The sequence below is a fragment of the Oncorhynchus mykiss genome, chromosome 8 (assembly GCF_057628025.1).
Source record: "Oncorhynchus mykiss isolate SJ-2025 chromosome 8, ASM5762802v1, whole genome shotgun sequence".
Lineage (NCBI taxonomy): Eukaryota > Metazoa > Chordata > Actinopteri > Salmoniformes > Salmonidae > Oncorhynchus > Oncorhynchus mykiss.
This window is the reverse complement of record NC_143029.1, coordinates 88,384,005-88,395,215: the sequence shown is the minus strand read 5'-3', so window position 1 is coordinate 88,395,215 and position 11,211 is coordinate 88,384,005. Positions and strand designations below refer to the sequence as shown.

The 11,211-nt window shown below is 46.8% G+C and overlaps 1 long non-coding RNA gene across 3 annotated transcripts; it reads right to left on the bottom strand.

Annotated features, from left to right (window-relative positions):
* Positions 1 to 1,868: 1,868 nt before the first annotated feature.
* On the bottom strand, positions 1,869 to 10,797 carry LOC149982179 (uncharacterized). Of its 3 annotated transcripts, none has more exons than XR_016482705.1 (3): positions 10,430 to 10,546; positions 10,151 to 10,272; positions 1,869 to 3,930 (listed from the first exon to the last, which is right to left on the bottom strand). It is a non-coding gene; the product is annotated as an uncharacterized LOC149982179 (long non-coding RNA). The 3 variants fall into 3 exon arrangements; XR_016482707.1 differs by having other exon boundaries at positions 10,435 to 10,528; XR_016482706.1 differs by lacking the exon at positions 1,869 to 3,930 and adding an exon at positions 6,051 to 6,558 and having other exon boundaries at positions 10,430 to 10,797.
* Positions 10,798 to 11,211: the final 414 nt, after the last annotated feature.

Genomic DNA, 11,211 nt, shown 5'->3' with positions numbered 1-11,211 from the left:
TTTCCCTCTCAGTTTTCCCTCTCAGTTTTCCCTCTCAGTTTTCCCTCTCAGTTTTCCCTCTCAGTTTTCCCTCTCAGTTTTCCCTCTGTTTTCCCTCTCAGTTTTCCCTCTCAGTTTTCCCTCTCAGTTTTCCCTCTCAGTTTTCCCTCTCAGTTTTCCCTCTCAGTTTCCCTCTCAGTTTTCCCTCTCAGTTTCCCTCTCAGTTTTCCCTCTCAGTTTTCCCTCTCAGTTACATAATGCAGTTTGGTCCCCAGACATTTACACACTATTTGTCAGTGACCTGTGTGACCCGGAACCAAATCCACTAACTCAGGTCAAATGCCTGTCTGACAGACAGACAGCAAGACGTCTCAGACAGATATAGGGACAGGAGGCTGAGAGCAGACACACAGCAAGACGTCTCAGACAGATATAGGGACATAGACAAAGACAGGGACAGAGAGGGACAGAGACAGAGACAGAGACAGAGAGGGACAGAGACAGAGACAGAGACAGGGACAGAGAGGGAGACAGAGACAGAGAGGGAGACAGAGACAGTGAGAGGGACAGAGAGGGAGACAGAGACAGGGACAGAGAGAGGGACAGAAAACATACATGCCATAAACACAGACATGAGTCAGAGACAGGGTGGAGTAGAGACTCAAGGGGACTACAGAGACAGTGTGACTACAGAGACAGTGTGGAGTAGAGACTCAATGGGACTACAGAGACAGGGTGGAATGGAGACTCAAGGGGACTACAGAGACAGGGTGCAGTGGAGACTCAAGGGGACCCCAGAGACAGGGTGGAGTGGAGACTCAAGGGGACTACAGTGAAAGTGTGAAATCTCTTTAAAACCTCTTAAGGATCTGTTGATCTGCAGTAAACCATCAAAATAACTGAGATTTATAAATTACTTAAAGGGGACCACAGAGACAGGGAGGAGTGGAGACTATTTTAAAGGGACTACAGCTACAGGGAGGAGTGGAGTCTATTTTAAGGGGACTACAGAGACAGGGAGGAGTGGAGACTATTTTAAAGGGACTACAGCTACAGGGAGGAGTGGAGACTATTTTAAGGGGACTACAGAGACAGGGAGGAGTGGAGACTTTTAAGGGGACTACAGAGACAGGGAGGAGTGCAGACTAATTTAAGGGGACTACAGAAACAGGGAGGAGTGGAGACTCTTTTAAGGGGACTACAGAGACAGGGAGGAGTGGAGACTCTTCAAAGGGGAATGCAGAGACAGGCACATGAGGCTGACTAGTAACGAGAAACAGTGCATTAGGACAGACACACAATCTCTTCGAAAGAATGAGTATTATTACATGGTCCAATAGAGAGATTGTCATCCACTCCGCCCTCTACTACAAAACAGACATTCAGTCTGGCCTCATTCAGAATCATCTGGTAGAGTCAGTCTATTGTCACACTGAGTGGTTGCAGTACCCTTTTCCATCCATTGAGGGCGATAGTGTTCTGTGGAAATCTCTGGTGAAAAGGATTCTGCTCATGTTCAGCAAGAAATTACTTTTCTACATTTTTCTACAATGCCAATCATTTCTCAGTTAACACACAAACAGTCTTTTAACAGTCTAATAAACACATTCAGGGGCATCATGCACCCATTGTTTTAGGGGGTGGAGGGGGGTTACAAAGTATGTGAGGGTGCAGGGGGGATGGCCAGGGGGAATTCTGAGATTTTTGCATTTTTCAAACACCTGAAACCGCTTATTCCTGCAATCTAGAGCCATAATCACTATGCATAAATAAATATATATATATATAAAAAATCAACATTTTTTTGCATGGTTATCTAAGCATACCCATTTACCTGTTCAATTGTCATTTTGATTAATTTAATTTAAAAAAAAAATTGTGACCAACTATTTATTCAGATTTGACATATTTATTTTCCACAGGGTGGTTACAGGTACATTTAAAATAAATAAAAATACATACTTAGATAACTCAGCACTCCCCCCAGGCCCCAGTCCCTATCCACCCACCCTCATCCTCCCTCCCCAACCGGAAACCATGCTTCCCACCCCACCCCGCCTTTTTCGCAGCAGTGCTGCCTGTCAGCAGTAATCGTCTCTGATTGATTGAGAGATTCAAGGGGCTAGCATCAGGACCCAGGTCCATAACCTGGGTAGGAAACAACACCTCCACTTTGCTGATCCTCAACATAGGGGTCCCACAAGGGTGCGTGTTCAGCACCCTCCTGTACTCTCTATTCACCCACGACTGTGTGGCCACAACAGTACGACACAACAGTAGTAGGCCTGATTACCAACAATGACGAGACAGCCTACATGGAGGAGGTGAGGGCTCTGGGAGTGTGGTGCCAGGAAATTAATCTCTCCCTCAACGGCAACAGAACGATGGAGCTGATCGTGAACTTCAGGAAACAGCAGAGGGAGTAACATCCACATCGACGGGACAGTAGAGGAGAAGGTGGAAAGTTTTAAGTTCCTCGGCGTACACATCACAATCGAGAGCATCCTGTCGGGCTGTATCACCACCTGGTACGACAACTGCTCCGCCCAAAACTCCCTTCACCTGGTATATATAGTATACCACCCAAACCTACTATTTTTTTAATCTGTTCAGCCTCCTGAGAGGGAAGAGAAGTCGTCGTACCATTTTCACAACTGTGTTGGTGTGTTTAGACCTGGATAGATCCTTAGTGATCAAGGAACTTGAAGCTCTCGACCCACTCCACTACAGCTCCGCCGATGTGAATGGGGGCGTGCTCGGTCCTTCGTTTTTCTGTAGTCTACAATCAGCTCCTTGGTCTTACTGACACTGAGGGAGAGGTTGTTGTCCTGGCACCACACCGCCAGATCTCTGACCTCCTCCCTATAGGGTGTCTCATGGTCATTGGTGATCCCTCCTATCCCCGTCTTGTCATCGGCAAACTTAGAGATGGTGTTGGAGTCATGTGAAGTCGTCATAGTCTGTTGCATTCAGCGTGCAAAGCTCTTCGTGCCCAATTATGTGTGAGACACATCTTACTGGCCAAGAAATCTCTAGGACCATGATGAAAACAAACCCAAATTCCCTCATGGTGAAATTCCCCTTTAACACAGTAGAGTAACAACAACACCAACCGATTGAAAAGATTTCTTGAATCAATTGTCCTGGTCCCGGTTTCCCGATAGCGGTTATACAAACCCAGGGTCCCCTAGGGTTAAATTCCCCTTTAAGAAAGATACAGGCAGTCCAATTCTGATAATTTTCCAAATTATTGGCAAAAGAGCTGATCTGATCGGTCAAAAGACCAATTAGAGGAAAAAGGTCAGAATTGGGCTGCCATAGTACAACTGATTATACATATATCACAGACTAATTTAAATAAAACAAATTGAATTCACTGTTCATTCCACTGACCGTAGCTACTGTGGAAGCTTTTTTGTAGACGAACAATTCATTCCTTCTTTGTCGTCTGTCTAGGAAGATGGCTACCTTCCATAACGTGGTGAACGGACAACCCCCGTTCCAACTTGAGGGATAATGGCAACAATCAGGTCGAATGCACTGCAACCACGGTATCAACAATGACGACTGGTAAGGACTATACTAAACTTGGTTGATTGGTTGGTTGACAGGTTGACAGGTTGGTTGATTGGTTGGCTGATTGATTGATTGACTGAGTGGTTAATTGATTGAATCCAGAAACTCCACTCTTACCTCTCTACTTCCTGTGTTTCCAGCCAGGTCACCCGTGATACGGGTCAGTATTCAACATCCATCCATGTCTGGAATACATTCCAGTCGGTTTCAGTTTTGCGGCGTTGTGGACAGGGATGGAGGACAGGCATTCCGTCCAGAAGGATGGAGCGTGCTGCATGTGGTAGATCCATCAACGTCGGGGGCGATGGACGGGTCCACTTCAAAATCAGCAACACCGACGAGGATCCCGTGGTGGCCATACACGACGACTCCAAGCTATAAACAAACAATCAAAGTTCAAACAAACAAACAAACAATAAAATGTAACTGTTCTGTTCTGTTTTGGTTTTAGCTGTTATGTGAAGGGTTGAGTCGTCAACGCTCAATCTAGTTAAGCTGATGTGCTTTAATATGCTTGGTGATTCAAAGAGAAGCAATGCTTAACTTCATGATTTGAGACGGAGTAAAGTATTTAAGGCATTTTCTACACTTCGTTTGACACTTCTAAGGGCTAATGGATGTTCACAATAACATCCAGTTATTAGCATAGCGCTAACAAGCTAACAAAGCAATGGTGCTTGAGAGAGGCATGTCACAAGACGGCGTACCTCAACACAATTTTTCCTCTAATTATACTAATTGAAATACACAGTCAAATGAATAGGCCAAGTACGATCATTTCCCTTGTTGCCTTTAACTCTGAACAGTACTATCTGTATATAAAGACAGTACTGAATACTTCTGGAGACTTTCCAGTGACTCTATTTTTGTACTTTTTTGTTTTTGTTTTACCCTGCGGAGAGCACAGAAAGAGCTTGATTGACTCCCCACACCCCTCAATACACCAAACGCGACTCGTCCAGGAGACGGGTGTCACGTTCTGACCTTTATTTCCTTTGTTTTGTCTTTATTTAGTAAAATATCGCCGCCCCAAAGCAGAGCTGGAGGCAGCGAAGGCAGAGAGGCGCTGGTATGAGGAGGCAGCACGGCGGCGCGGTTGGAAGCCCACGAGTCTGCCCCAAAAATTTATTGGGAGAGGGCACACAGGGAGTGTGGTGAAGCCAGGTAGGAGACCTGCGCCAACTTCCTGTGCTTACCGGAGAGAGAGAGGGACCGGGCAGGCACCATGTTATGAGATGGAGCGCACAGTTTCCCCAGTACATTCCAACTCCTCCTATCGGCTGGGCTAGAGTGGGCATCGAGCCAGGTGCCATGAAGCCGGCTTTACGCATCTGGTCTCCAGTGTGTCTCCTTGGGCCGGCATACATGGCACCAGCCTTACGCATGGTGTCCCCGGTTCGCCAGCACAGCCCGGCTACAGGGAGCATTCAACCAGGTAAGGTTGGGCAGGCTCGGTGCTCAAGTGCTCCAGTGAGCCTGTACGGTCCGTGGCACCAGCCCTCCGGTGGCAGCACCCCTCTCTCCGTTTTCTGCCTACAGAGCCTTCCTCCTCTTCAGCGCTGCCAGAGCCTCCCATCTGTCCTGAGCTGCCAGAGTCTCTCGTCTGTCCTGAGCTGCCAGAGTCTCCCGTCTGTCCAGAGCTGCCAGTCTCCCGTCTGTCCAGAGCTGCCAGATTCTCCCGTCTGTCCTGAGCTGCTAGAGTCTCCCATCTGTCCTGAGCTGCTAGAGTCTCCCGTCTGTACGGAGCTGCTAGAGCCGCCAGTCTGTCCTGAGCCATCAGTCAGCCAGGTGCTGCCAGAGCCGTCAGTCAGCCAGGACCTGCCAGAGCCATCAGTCAGCCAGGAGCTGCCAGAGCCTCCAGCCAGCCAGGAGCTGCCAGAGCCTCCAGCCAGCCAGGAGCTGCCAGAGCCGCCAGCCAGCCAGGAGCTGCCAGAGCCGTCAGTCAGCCAGGCGATGCCAGAATCGTCCTTCACTCCGGCGCTGCCCGGAGTCTCCCGCCTGTCCGGCGCTGCCCGGAGTCTCCCGCCTGTCCGGCGCTGCCCAGAGTCTCCCGCCTGTCCGGCGTGACCTTTATTTCCTTTGTTTTGTCATTATTTAGTATGGTCAGGGCGTGAGTTGTGGTAGGCAGTCTATGTTTGTGTTTCTATGTTTGGTTTCTGTTTCGGCCTAGTATGGTTCTCAATCAGAGGCAGGTGTCGTTAGTTGTCTCTGATTGAGAATCATACTTAGGTAGCCTGGGTTTCACTGTTGGTTTGTGGGTGTTTGTTTCCGTGTGAGTGTTTGTCGCCACACGGTACTGTTTCGGTTTGGTTATTTCACGTATTCGTTTATTGTTTTGGTATTTCATAGTGTTCAGTGTTTTTCTTATTAAAATCGTAATTGTTACGAATCCCTTTTGGCCTGTCTAGGGGGGGATGGTATTGAGATCCGTAACATAACTCATGCAAAGAGTAATAGTGACAAAGTAACGGTGAGAACGAAATATCCACGACAACTGAAATCTACCGTCAAACTCAGGGTTTATTAATAAACACACGGTACTGGAGGGGGTAAAAGGGGCTGAGCTGGACCCAAGGAAAGAAACAAGAAGTATTCAAAAACACCCCTAAACTAGACTAGCCTACTTTAACAACAGCTAACTAACTAACCAAAAATACAGTGGGTGGTCCGCCCAGTTCTAACTAGTGTTTTTTAACAAAGCTACCTACGGGTAGTGTACGCCCGTGGGCGACTTGTCTTGGTTCCCACCTTTCCCACCAGCAACAAACACCATCAAACAAAAGATAGCTCAACACATAAAGAGAGATAGAGACATATGGGCGAGGGTGAAACAGCGCCATCTACAGACATAGGGCATTTACAGAGAGATTGAGCTCTAGAGCAAACAACTGACAGGGTTTTTAAACCAAGGGAAAGGAACTGTGATTGGGTAGGAAACAGGAGGAGGTGTGTCTTCTGATTGATGATTGGATTGGTGACTGATTGGGGAGTGATGATTTTCACCTGTGAGGGGGAGAAGGAGAGAAGGAGAGAAAAGAACACATGATACCTGTATCCGTAACAGTAATGAACACTTACCAGGCCGCATCTTGGTCCGATCCTTACTCCTCTTCAGACGAAGAGGAGGAAATCTGCCGTTACAACAGGCTAACATGCCTTAATGAATTCTCACCACGTACTGTAGTACTGTAGTCATGTGTGTAGTGTAGTACTGTAGTACTGTAGTAGTGTAGTACTGCAGTACTGTAGCAATGTGTGTAGTGTAGTACTGTAGTCATGTGTGTAGTGTAGTACTGTAGTACTGTAGTCATGTGTGTACTGTAGTACTGTAGTACTGTAGTCATGTGTGTAGTGTAGTACTGTAGTACTGTAGTCATGTGTGTACTGTAGTACTGTAGTACTGTAGTCATGTGTGTAGTGTAGTACTGTAGTAGTGTAGTACTGCAGTACTGTAGCAATGTGTGTAGTGTAGTACTGTAGTACTGTAGTAGTGTAGTACTGCAGTACTGTAGCACTGTAGTACTGTAGTAATGTGTGTACTGTAGTACTGTAGTAATGTGTGTACTGTAGTACTGTAGTACTGTAGTCATGTGTGTAGTGTAGTACTGTAGTAGTGTAGTACTGCAGTACTGTAGCAATGTGTGTAGTGTAGTACTGTAGTACTGTAGTAGTGTAGTACTGCAGTACTGTAGCAATGTGTGTAGTGTAGTACTGTAGTAGTGTAGTACTGTAGTACTGTAGTAGTGTAGTAGTGTAGTACTGTAGTACTGTAGTAGTGTAGTAGTGTAGTAGTGTAGTACTGTAGTACTGTAGTAGTGTAGTACTGCAGTACTGTAGCAATGTGTGTAGTGTAGTACTGTAGTAGTGTAGTACTGCAGTACTGTAGCAATGTGTGTAGTGTAGTACTGTAGTACTGTAGTAGTGTAGTACTGCAGTACTGTAGCAATGTGTGTACTGTAGTACTGTAGTAATGTGTGTAGTGTAGGACTGTATTACTGTAGTAATGTGTGTAGTTTAGTACTGTAGAACTGTAGTAATGTGTGTAGTTTAGTACTGTAGTACTGTAGTAGTGTGTGTAGTGTAGTACTGTAGTACCGTAGTAAAGTGTGTGTATGTAGTACTGTAGTACTGTAGTACTGTATCACCACTCAATCCTCAGTGTCCACTATTGGGGCTACGTCCCAAAACGACACCCTATTCTCTACGTAGTTCATTACTTTTGACTAGGACCAATAGGGCTCTGGCCAAAGGTAGTGCATTGTATAGGGAATATGGCATTATCTGGGACATGATGCAACATAACCCTGTCCACTCGTCTCACTGCAGGCTTGACCGAAATGTTTTCAAGTGTAAATCAGTCGACGTGTGAACAGTGAGGAATGGAGGCTATACAGTTAGAAGTCTCTCGTGTTTTTTTTAGTTTTTTTTTTATTGTTTTTTTTGTTTGTTGCTAAAGACACTTGCTATACAGTTCCACCAATTTACTTATTCAATACATCAAATTAAGAGGCTGTTATATATGTTACCTACAGTATGTAATATACATTACCTACAGTGTTAAGATGAAGAAAAGTGGCTAGCTTCTACTTCGACACACCCAGGTCTGGAATACAGTTCCACTCTGTAGAGGTGATCCACAGCCACAGCAGGTGTCTGACAGACACACAGACAGGGTCCTCAGAGTGCCCTGAGCTAACCTCTGTGATGCACAGGGGACAGCTCTTTGCCATCAAAGAGAGAGGCAACGTCCGTTTCACCTGAGTGCCGTGTTGGCATCCGCCATTAGGACATTGGAGGGGGCCCAGGGGGAAAGCCAGTCCACCCTGTCTTCCTCCCTCCTCTCTGCCCACCTACTGTCTCCCTCCCTCCCTCCTCTCTGCCCACCTACTCCCTCCCTCCCTCCCTCCCTCCCTCCCTCCCTCCCTCCCTCCCTCCCTCCCCTCTGCCCACCTGTCTCTCACCCTCCCTCTCTCCCTTACTTCCCCTCTCTCCCTCACACTCTCCCTCCCTCCCTCCCTCCCTCCCTCCCTCCCTCATCTGAGCCCACCCACTGAGTGGTCCATCAGAGGCCCTGGGGTCTGGGATGTGTCGCCAGAGTGCCAGCCAGACACAATGAGAGGAGAGGAGAGGTGAGGCAGCTAGAGGTGACACCTGCCTGCCTGTCGGAACATTCCACGCTCTCTCTTCCTGCTCTCTGTTGTCATGGCAACCCCGACCCTGAGAGACAAACTCTAAAACACTTGGGGGGGGGGGGGGGGGGGAAGCAAAAGCAAACCAGACTGCACTTGAATTGTGTTTGGTTTTTTTGTTTCATAGTTGTTTTTATGTCCTTTGTATGTCATAGAAGGACTACAAGACATATCTGTGATAGCTACGTGTTTATTTTAAGATGGAGAGAGAAAGAATGAGAGAGAGAGAGAGAGAGAAAGAGAGAGAGAGAGACACAGAGAGAGAGAGAGAGAGAGAGAGAGAGAGACGGACCTACCAAACGACAGACTGACCGACCGACTGTCCTGCCTGGCTGGCTCAACATAACATATTGCACCTGTTAAATAATTTACCCTGTCTCTCCATAGTTCTGTCACAACTAGCAGAAACAGGCCGTTACTTTCAGATTACCTGGTGACTTGTCACTGCAGCAGGTCACACACACACACATACACAGGTCAGGGGTCGTCCCCCGCTTCATATTTTACACAGTACTGGTCCTGCCACAGTGACCGATGAGGACCTGCCTGTCACTTTGCATATCTAGCAGGTCAGCCAAAAACCTCAGCCCCCCGACTGACTGGGTTTTAACTAAGGTCTCCTGCATGCAACAAGACTGTATTAGCACCCTGAGCTAGAGCCTAGGCATTAGAGTATGTAGCTGGACCATACACTAGACGTTGGCAAGTGTCAACTACTCACAGCAGCTTTCTGTTTTGGAAAACAATCCTGCCAATTCAGTTCCTTGTCACACGGGGGCAGTGTTGAGACAGTAAAACCATGAGAGGTGAATTGAGTAGAAGTTGAGGGGGCCGTGGCTTTTGGGTTGATTGATTATCTTCTAAATGTAATCCATTACAGTTACTAGTTACCCGACCAAAGTTGTAATCAGTAACGTAGTTTATGGATTACCCTAAATTCAGTAATGTAATCTGATTACTTTCATTTACTTTCAGATTACTTTCCCCTTGAAAGACATAAAAAAAAAATGGATCCATCAAACACATTTGCTGTGTCATTATAGTGGACTCTTGACTTGTGACTCTTGACTTGTGACTCTTGACTTGTGACTCTTGACTTGTGACTCTTGACTTGTGACTCTTGACTTGTGACTCTTGACTTGTGACTCTTGACTCTTGACTCGTGACTCGTGACTCGTGACTCGTGACTCTTGACTCGTGACTCGTGACTCGTGACTCGTGACTCGTGACTCTTGACTCGTGATTCTTGACCTGTGACTCTTGACTTGTGATTCTTGACTTGTGACTCAAAATTAAACTTGCACTTTTTTTTTCAATGCTAAATTTTCACCCCCTCCCACACACACAAACATTCTTTCTACATTTAAAAGTAATTGTCCGTGTCTGAGTATAAAAACAAAATGTACCTTCACATCACATGTCGAATCTTGGCGTCTTCATTGCAGACCGGTCTTTGATTTACGGTCAGATTCTTAACAGCTTTAGCCTTCTTGACCTCTTGAGTGACATCACTGCTTAGAGTTCCAGACTAATTGAAATGACAAGGGGATAAGTGGCTGTAGTGATGAAGGAAAGAGTGAAGGGAGGGATGAAAGTGACAGCGGAGAGTGGTAGTATTGATTACTGCATGGAGAGACTAGTCACCTTGTCACCTGCATGACTTCACCATGATGACAAATATCTACCTCACCCCTCCGCTTTGGTCTGCCTCTGCTCTGGTCCACTCTGATCTGGTCCACTCTGCTCTGGTCCACTCTGCTCTGGTCCACTCTGCTCTGGTCCACTCTGCTCTGGTCCACTCCGCTCTGGTCGCCTCTGCTCTGGTCCACTCTGCTCTGGTCCACTCTGCTCTGGTCCACTCTGCTCTGGTCCACTCTGCTCTGGTCCACTCTGCTCTGGTCTGCCTCTGCTCTGGTCTGCCTCTGCTCTGGTCCACTCTGCTCTGGTCCACTCTGCTCTGGTCCACTCTGCTCTGGTCCACTCTGCTCCGCTCTGGATCCGGTTGCATACACAGACTCTGACGATATGTAATCAGGTTAGGTTGAGACATTGTAAGATACGTTTGCGGTGGTGTTGCTAGCTAGCTTCCTGCAAATTCTTACACTGTCGTTTGTGCATCTATTCCTCTCTGATGTTTAAGTGCTCGGCTTAAGTTTGTTCTGGTCAATCGCCCTTCCTGTTAGCAGTGTATTTTATCTGATACCGTTGTACTGTTGTGTTAAACGTTAGTACTGTGTTCGTAGTTTTCCATTGTATACATTGAATTTTCATCGTGGAAGTTAGGCCTAGAAGGCATCGAATTCTTGTTTGCCCACACATGCCCAGTAACTATGCCTCAGATGAGAGCTAGCCCTCGCCAATCCAAAAGAGAAGGTCATAAATCTGACCTGACTTCGGCTTTCTATTGGCTTGTTTCTATGTGTTTGGTATTTTATTAGGATTCCCATTAGCTGTTGTGAAAGCAGCA